This window comes from Lontra canadensis, unplaced genomic scaffold (assembly GCF_010015895.1).
Source record: "Lontra canadensis isolate GAN:19392208 unplaced genomic scaffold, GSC_riverotter_1.0 scaffold4, whole genome shotgun sequence".
In the NCBI taxonomy this organism is placed as follows: Eukaryota; Metazoa; Chordata; class Mammalia; order Carnivora; family Mustelidae; genus Lontra; species Lontra canadensis.
Window position 1 is genome coordinate 51374265 of NW_022630998.1, and position 10049 is coordinate 51384313.

At 41.1% G+C, this 10049-nt stretch overlaps 1 pseudogene; it reads right to left on the reverse strand.

Annotated features, from left to right (window-relative positions):
* Positions 1–231: 231 nt before the first annotated feature.
* On the reverse strand, positions 232–1520 carry LOC116863970 (annotated as a pseudogene).
* Between the last annotated feature and the right edge of the window lie 8529 nt (positions 1521–10049).

Here is a 10049-nt window from a genome sequence, read left to right on the forward strand (position 1 = left end):
CTGAGCCACCCAGGTGCCCACTTTTTCCATTTTTCTACAGGTTATCTATTGCCTTAGCTTGAAATGAAAAGGTGAACTAGTCAGCATACAGAGAACTGCAGTCTTGAGAAGGCACCGGGTCTGGAAGTACAGTAATCAACACATGCTCTGCTTTCATAAAAGCTTGACCTTCCTTCAGTCCCAAAAACCCATCCCTAAGGTTGGTCTGAAGTTCATTTGCAGGTCTGGTGACTACTCACTATCACTCAGAGTGGGAGACAGTGAGGGTTCAATATTATATGAAATGTCTGAGTTTAAAAATAAAATCATAGTTGTTAGGGTTGAGCTAATTCCCCTAGCCCAGTTTTCGCAGGATGTGGCTGTGGCTGTGGGGTTTCTGCTGAGCTCTGAGACTGCTGAATGTGTAGGCACTGGAACCAGCACTGAGGTAGGGAATGTGCAGTAGTAACCCTGCATCTTAGGGCTCAATGTTTGCAAATGGGCCACGAATGAAGAGCTGGCTGCCTTTCCTTGGCAGGAGGGAGCCAGGGAGTGGGTGTGGAAGGTAGGATCTCAGACTCATACCACAAGAGCTGCTGGCCCATGAAGCCAAAGTTGGACAAGACCATGCTGCTCCTCTGCTTGATGTAATCGAAGGTATCCTTCAGGCAGAACTGCTTGGTCTTCATAAGGCAGGCCATGCAGGTGGTGTGTGAATGGGAGAGCCCAGCCTCACAGTGAACCAAAACCTTGCTTCCCCTTTCCCTGACATCGTGAAGCTTATTGCTTCTTTAAAGTGGGAGTTAATGTCAGTCATGTGACTGTTCTACACGGGTTCCATCTGTACTGCCGGAGGGTCATGCACGATTCCAAGGTCTACTGTGAGGCATTCAGCAGGGCTGTGATGTGGCGGTTGGCCAAGAACTCGCACTTAGATGCATGATAGGCTCTTCCAAGGTGGAAGACCCGGGCACTGGGCTGCCCAGGTCATAAGCTGGCCGTAGCTGATGTTGCGCATTGGTTTCCCACACTGGCTCATGAGGGCTTTCTTGGTTTCAACTTTCTCTTGTGAAATGGGTTTTTCTATCCATGCAACACTGAGGATATTCTGAATAGAAAGCCTCTTACCTCCAGAGAAAGGATATCCACGGCCCGCTGGAAGGCAGGTGAGGAAAAAGGAAGGCGGGACGCCTACGTCGCTCTATTCCCAAATCCCCGGGTCCCCCACACGGCTTTCGACCGCAGCAGTTGCGCGTGCACACGCCGGCTCTCGGCCGCACGCAGGGTCGCCACCGTGCTGCGGTCTCTGACGCAGCACCACCCAACTGGGGCTGGTGTGGAGCGATGGGCTCTGGGTTTTTGGTCCTGCGTTTTTGCTGGGTAGAACCCTTGGATCATCTCAGCTGGATTCCGCCTTCCCATGTGAATGAGATCTTTTTTGCCAGATGACGTGGCTTTACCCTCAGGTCCACTAGTAAATAGCTGCTGCTTCGGTCCCTGTCAGGCCAGGAATGTTCCAGATGCTTTCTGGTAGCATTCATGAAGCTGGTGGGGTTGTGGAATGTAAATGACCACCTCGTCTATCCTGATGCCCCTAAGTATGGGCTGTGGCTATGACGATGTCCACCCTCCTGTCCTTTGTTCCTACAAGGGCCGCTCCTGCCTGCTCCTGGCTCCTTCAGGTAGGTCTGTCATCTCTGAAGTCAGACTTTTCTCCTTGATGGTCTAGGATGGCAAACCCAAGATGTGTGTGTACCACCTGAACACATACCTGACAGGAAAGTGTACCTGCTTTGGAGATACTGGGGAGGCTTCCACTGGCTCCGTAGCCGCGCAAGTCTCAGGACTCCAGCTAGAGACTGGGATTAGTCCTTGTAGTGGTGAGAGCTCTTGGGAGGGAAGGTGAAATCTGGTTTCCGTTTCTCTAAGATGGATGGATTTATGGGAGTAGCCCCTCCTTGGACACTTGTCTTTGATACGGTGGAGGCCCCTCTAGCTCGATCCCATCATCCCCCTCACTGCAGGGAGCTGGGCCTGTTCTGTTGGAATGTCTGAATATTGCTCTGCTCTAGATTGTGTGTTGACTGCCACCTTCAAGTCACTTAGGTGGGAAAAGAGGAGCTGGAATGAGTGTTTTTTTTGTTTGTTTGTTTGTTTTTTTTTTTTGCTCTTGAGGTGAGGGTAAAACTTATATTGTTGTTAAACAGGTCTCTGACTGGGATACAACCTATTCCCCTGTTCCTGTCCTTTGTATCATAGGCCTAGGGCTGGCCGAAAGCTGACCTGCACGTTACGATGTCAGTTCCTCACCATCTGGCATTCCTCTTTGGAATACTCTCTCATGGTCTGGCTTGGATGCAGGACACGAAGACGTTAGTTACTGGTCTGTGTCAGTTGAGAACCTGGGACGCTCTGGTATGGAGGATGTTGCTGGATGCTGACCCTTGGTTGAGCGTTGGGCCTTTGGTCTCATAGAAAGGTTGTTTCTCCTTGTCATTTAAGAAGCTTTCTGAGTAATGACTGCTTAACTTAATTATAGTGGGTTTTTAATTATCATTAATAACACTTTTTAACCATGGTGCCAGAGTTGTGTTCTCTTATGTTGGATATGTATCTCTTAGGCAACACTAACATAAATAATATATTATTCCACTTATATGAGGGACCTAGAATAGTCAAATTCATAGACAGAAAATATAATGGTGGTTGACAAGAACTGGGCATAGTTGGGAGAGACTGTTTAATTGGTATAGAGTTTCAGCTTAGGATGATGAAGAGTTCTGCAGGTGGAAGCTGATAATAGTACACAACAATGTGAACATACTTAATGCCACAGAGCTGTACACTTAAAAGTAGTTAAGATGGTAAATTTTATTTTGTCTATTTACCACAATTAAAAATATTTATCTTAAAAAAAGCAAAACTGATACTGTTAGGATAATGGTTATTGTTAGCTGACAGGTGGGCAATAGGGGAGTATGAAGGGAGGTCACTAAGATGGGGAATGTTCTTAATCTGGGTGGTGGTCCCACGGGTATGTTCAGTTCCTGAAAATTCATCAAGCTGTTAACTGCTGTGCACTTGTGTCTGAACACTAAAGTGCAAAGTCACCGTGGATGAAAAATAAAGCAGTGTCAAGTTTTAAAGCACATCAGTTTGTGCTATATTACACTACTGAGTGCCATGCGCAAGGCACTCTCCCACTCACTTAGCACTATTACTACACTCTGAGGGAGGAGCTGCTTTATGAAAGGAAATTGAGGAATGGTGATTCCCAAGGAAAGAGTAATCATTTACAGGTTTGTAGTATGAGATATCAGCTATTTCAAATCTTCTGGGTATACATCTTTATGGGTGTATTCTCTTGTCTACTCAGTTTAAAGTTTTTCAATCTTCAAAATAGAACTTGTAATTCTTAAATAAGACCTGGTGTTAAATTACATGTGTCTCTACCAGAAGGAAAAAAAATATCCAGTTTAAACTAAGCAGAAACTTTCTCACCTGTGTCAATTTCAGGATAAGCAGGGATCATAGGATGGGTGCTAGCTCTGGATAATTCAAAAGCAATCATGATAGCCCTATTTTTTTAACCTAAGCGATTTTTAAAAATTTATGATGGCTCTAAAATTTGTTAGAGGGTGGGGACCAAATTAGGAATTCATTTGGAAAAGTGTACATTTAAAAATGTACAAAGTGTACTATTTTGTATTAAAATATCCTTTTCTTTCTTTATCCCTACTTATTTTACAGGAGGGAGAAACATTCTGATATGTCTTCCCCTCTAGATTCTACTTTCCTGTGTCTGTCTGCTATCCCCACCCTTCTGTTTCCATATTTGTCTAAGGCATGTTTGTCCTTCCCTGTTTAGATTTACTGAGCTTTGAAACAGTACCACAGCTACCTTCAGCCTCAGTCACATCTACTTATCTCCGGCTGGCTGATCAGAACTCACAGCAGCCGTGGGTGGGATCCTGCTGCAGTACAGAGGTATGTGCCCTGGTTGGCTGCTCTGGGCCTTGTTCTCTTTCATAGCCCATCAGATTTTTGATACTGCATCTTGCCCCAGGGACTGGATCTGGTTAAAATAAACTGTTCAGAACACTTTCACAATTGTTATCTGGAAAGATTGGAAAGAAGGCAGAGAAGGACAGTCATTTTGGAAAAGATAAAGAAAAGCAGGACAGGAAATGGGGACGAGATAGGGGTAGAAGTTAGTTCTTATCACAGCCAAACTGGTGCATCTTGCTATATATCTTCCGAAATATCTCCTTTGACCAGCACTTTATAAGATGTCTGCTGGTAACTCCTACTTATTTCACAATCCTGAATTCAAGGGTGCCCATCAGAGAAGAATACAGTCTCTATTGAAAAGACTCCCACATGAAGCCCATTGTGCTATTCCCTAATTTTAGCTTGAATTCAGGCATGCTAACATATTTTAAATGGGGGATCTGTGTTCACCCTCACTTACTGCATACAAGCCATTCTCCCGCTATGTGGAAACCTCCCATTTCTTTTCCCCACTGTATCTTTGGTCAACAGTTATAAACTCTTTCTCAGACAGCTGGTTGTATATTAAAGTCTATTTATAACAGTCAACGGACAACTGCTTGTTTATGGGGAATCATGGCAATTTTTGCTTAGGAAGGACAATTGGGGCATTTCTTCTGTTGTGGAGCGGGTTCAGTTGCTGGAGTCCACAAACATTGCCTCACTTGTCTTCTTACATTCTGTGGACTGAGGTTACCCTGGGTGCTAATGATGAATTCAAACCCTGCACAGACTGCTGGTTCTTCAGTCAAGGTTTTTGGGGGCTGGACAATAGAAAACATGAAACAATTATACTTTGTGAGGAGCAAGGAAGTATAAAAGTACCCATAGTTGTGAGGAACAACATACTATACTCAAAATCTGAGTATAGTTCATGAAAATGTAGATCCTTCCCCAACCCATAACCCCCCCACTCCCATGGCGCTACTTAAACTAAGACCATATAATAACTTGTTAGCGTTGGAAACAAAATGAAATAAAAACTGACTATTCTGGTACGTCTTGAGTTTTTTTTCCCCAGAACTTTTTTTTTAAACTAGAATATAATACAAAACTAAAATCTGGATGTGAATGGACAGTGAAATAAATATATGAATGGGAAAAATCTTGATTCCTAGAGGATGTCTTAAATAATGTTTTTTTAAACCAGTTCTAACTTTAATATGATGACTTTGCCCTCTTCCCTAATTTTTTTGATAACAGAATGGGTAATGGTATTTAATTTTAAAATAGCATATATTCAGTTTTTAACATAAGAAAACAGAAAAAAATTAAAATAGGCTATATCCTCATTATCCAGGTAACCCTTGTTTTATTAAAAAGAAACTGTCACTAGTATATAGTTAGAAAGCTCAACTGGAGAGCTTTAAACTAAACTTGAAATGAAGACTAAACATAACTGTTCATCATTATCACCAGAAAAAAATTGTGTATGTGTACCTTCCATACATATAGATATATCTGTATCCATGGAGAAGTTTTTTGTTTGTTTGTTTGTTTGTTTTGTTTTTTTATGATTTTATTTCTTTGGGAGAGAGAGAGTGTGTGCATGTGTGGGAACAGGTGAGGGGCTGGGGAGGAAGAGGGGCAGAAGGAGAAGGAGAAACAGACTCCCCCTGAGCAGAGACCCCTCCATTATAGGACCCCGAGATCATGACTTAGACGAAGGCAGATGCTTAACTGACTGAGCCACACAAGAGCCCCTCCATGGAGAAGTTTTAAACAAGTATATTTAAATGCTAAAATGGACCTTGTCCACCTCCTTGTTAACTAATTCTGATTTCAATTTATTTTACATCATTTTACATCATTTACATCATTTTAAAACTGAGTATACTGTATTCATTTTATTGTCTTTTCTTAAAGATGATAATAATTGCAATGAACATGATTTTGAGTGACTTTATAGTTAATAAGTCGTATAATTTATAAATTGGGTTTACAGAATTCTTAGAGTCACTTTGTTTTTCAAAGCAGTATGTTATCCTTAAGTAACTACTTATCCCAGTTTAGTTTTGTTTAATTTAATAACTTTTTAAAATATTTATTTGTCAGAGAGAGAGTGAGAGAGAGAGACCACAAGTAGGGGGACAGGCAGAGGGAGAGGCAGACTCCCTGCTGAGCAAGGAGCCTGATGTAGAACTCGATCCCAGGATCCTGGGATCATGGCCTGAGCTGAAGGCAGATGCTTAACAGACTGAGCCACCCAGGTGCTCAATTTAGTAACTTTTTGAACGACAGTTAAACCCTTGTTTTCTGTGTGTGTGGGTGTGTTTGAAGACCAGTTTCAACAAGAAGCAACCTTGTGTTGCTGAAACAATTTGTTCTTAATTCTGTATCTTTTGGAACTCATTTCCAGAAACACTGCGGTAAACCCCCTTTTTTTTTTCTTCCAATATTGCCTCTTGGAAATTTGGTCCCTGTGCATTTTCTCTCTGCAGCAAAAGGTAAATTAATAATGAAGTGCACATGAATCAGCCAGAGTCCTTTCAAGAGGAGAATGTACAGCAATATCATGGTTTCTTTTCCTACATTCTTCTTAACATCTCAAGATTCTTCTGGGATGCAAAACTGCAAAAGCTTTCTGTAGAGGTTGGAATCAGTTTCAGGTTGTTCAGACAAGGCCATCATTTTCTCTTGTCTTTTCTTTCCCCCTCTTTTTTTTTTTTTTTTTTAAACCACAGAAAGAGTGGTTCTCCAAACTCACTGGAAGAAAAGAATAGCACATGTTTTCACCAAAGCTTTCTAGGAAACTCTGGAAGGGCAAAGGGGGAGGTAGAACATTCAGGGAAGTGACTTAAGGCGACAGAGCAGAGAATGACTGAAAGAGACAGAAGAACAAACCTAGGGCAAGAGCTGTATGTAGGTGCTTCTGGATGGAGTAAGAATCCTGGGATGCTGAGGGGATGGGGAAACCACTTGAGAATCCGTGCAGGCGCCATGGGTGTTCTTGGTGCCATTTATTTAGTGCAGTTCTTCTCCATGCTGGCTTAGTTGGGTTGAGCTGAACTTGGGGTCACCCAGACACAGTACATTAGAATCTCTGTAGGGGTGTTTGCTATATTTAAAGTCCTGTCTAGGGGTGCCTGGGTGGTTCAGTTGTGTAAACATTTGACTCTTGATTTCAGCTCAGGTCATGATTTCAGGGTCTTGAGATCAAGCCCCCTGTTGGGCTCTGGGCTGAGTGTGGAACCTGCTTGGGATTCTCTCTCTCCTTCTCCCTGTGCCCCTACTCCCTGCTCTCTTTCTCTCAAAAAAACCAAACCAAAACAAAACAAACAAACAAACAAAAATCCTGTCCATGTAATTTTAATGTGCAGCCATGAAATCAGCTTCTGATCAGGGAACTAACATCTAGTTTTGAGGGTTTTTTTATTCCAGGTTTTTCTATTCCAGAAAAGATCTTATAAATTCCAGCATGGAATTATTTTTAGGTGTTAACCTTGGGTAATACTCCAACTAATGCCTACTTCGTGGAGTTGTTGGGAAGAGTATCCTTGCAGTTGAGCTCAGAGGTTTGGAATCAAATACTCTGGGTACAGGTATGTGTTCTTAGGTTGTTTAATTTCCTTAATACTCAGTTTCCCCATTTGTAAAATGGGGGCAAAAATACTTGTAAGGAGCATTTAGTTCTTTACCTGCCCAGAGTATGCTACTTGACATATGGCAAGCATGCAAAAATTGTAGCTGCTCTCTTCCTTCCCTTCTCCTCTTGTTACTATTATGATATCTAATGCCTAACAAAATGTATAAAAACCTAAATGATAACCTTTCTTTCCATTTATTTTTAAAAAACATATCTACTTATTTTAGAGAGAGAGCACACGTGCACCTGTGTGTGCGTATGTGTTGCACACGTGTGGGGGCATGGGCAGAGAGAGAAGGAGAGAAAGACTCTCAAGCAGACTCCATGCTGAGCGAGGAGGCTGACATGGGGCTTGATCTCACGATCCTGAGATCATGACCTGTGCCAAAAGCAAGAGTTGGATGCTTAACCGACTGAGTCACCCAGGCGACCCTGTGGCACATTATTTTATTATATGTATATTTTATAATGTGTAATGTCTTCTGCCTTTTGATTTTTTTTTTCTTTTTCTTAATGTTGGCAAAATAGTGGAAGGACTAAATGCTGTTTGCCTTGGTGAGGTTTGAGCCAGATCAAACGTATATCACCACCTCCTAGATAATAACTGACTATGCTGAGCACCTCACATGGACTGCTCAATTCAATCTTTCCAGGAACCCTTTGAGGTCATTAATAGAATTGCCTGTGTTTTTCGATAGGGAAATGAAGGTTTGCCAAAGTCAAAGCATTTGCCCAAGGTCCAAGAGCCAGCCTGAGGTGGAGGAAGAAGAATTCTAACTTGGGCAGGCTGGCTGAGCATAGCTCTGCTTGTAACTTCTTTGCTAAATAGACCTTACTTGCCGTGGGTCAGTGTTAGTTTCAAGGTCTTCCAAGGCAACTCTAAGGGAAAAGGGAGAACCAAGAAGCTGTTTTCTCTGGGCTGCTAAATATCGGTTTTCCTCATATATAAATTACCACTTAATGGCACACTTTTTACACTGCTATTTTTGGCCATGGTGTTTTATGTTCCTGTGGTTTCATTATTTATGTATATCTGCACATATCTGAAAACCTATATGTAAGAAGGGTGATAATAAGGCATGAGAAGTCCTGAGAAAAATAATACTGATCTTATGATTTAAGATTTATTTTCTTATATAAAACAGGTACAAAAATCAGAACATAAGGCAGCATGTACAGTATTGTTGACTATTTTAAAATGCATTTATACATGGAAATGTACAGAGGAAAGTAAATCTTAAATGTTCATGCCAAAATGTTGACAGTGGTTATCTTCTACAAGGTGGGCTTGGGTTGATACTGCTTTATTTTTAAGAAGTTTTGAAATTTTTTTCCTTAAAATAGGCACATGGTACTTTTATGATCTGAAAAATAAAAAACATGTCCATTCTAGAAAATTTGGAAAAATCCAGAGAAGTATAAGGAAGAAAATAACAATTATCCCATATCCACCACTCAGTTAAAAATGCTAATGTTTTGGCCAGTTTACTTTCAGTCATCCTTCTCTATATGTCTATTATGTGATCATAGAGTATGTATAGCTTGGGGAACTAAGTTTCTTTTCTTTCTTTAATCTTTTTTTTGGATACATATGTTTTAAGCATTTTATGATATGAAAAACTTCTCAGGCATTGAATAGCTACATAATAAGTTATATATACAGTTTACTTGACTATTGTATTTTATTTTCTTTTTTTTTATAGTGAGCATCAATGATATACTAAACATCTTTGTTCATGAATCTTGGTCGATATTTCAGAATTTTTTCTGGATTCTCAGAATTACTGGAAAAATTGAATGATCATAATTTAGTTATCTGTTGCTATAGAACAGACTGATCCAAAAGTGAGAGACTTAAAACATTATTGATATTCACGATTCCATGGGTTGAATGAGCTGAACTTGGCAGTTCTAGTTTCTGATCTTATGCAGTCAGTTGGACGCAGGGGCTAGCGTTATCTGAAGGCTTTAGTGGGCTGGACATTTAACAGGGCTTCTTCATGCATGTCTGGTATTTCTATGCTTTTCCACATGGCCTTTCCCCAGTGAAGTGGCTTAGATTTCTTCCATGGCACTCAGGTCTCCACGAATGGGAAGGAAAGCTGTCAGTCCCTTCAAGGCCAGGACCCAGAGCTGGTACAATGTCACTTCTACCATATTCTGTTATTGAAAGCAGTAACAGCTAGCCTAGATTACACCTTCTGATGGAATAAGAGTGGCAGGTACCTGCAGGGAGGGTAGGAATTGATGCCAGTCACATTGGAGTTAAGCTACTACAGATGACTTTTGAAAATGTATTTAAATATAGTTTGGTACAGTTTAAGGCAAACTTGTGAAGTGATTAAATACTTACAGAATTACACAGAAAAAGAAATTTATGTCAGAAAGAAGTCTTAGTAATGCCCCTAAATGAGGATAAGGGAGAGAAGCAGGC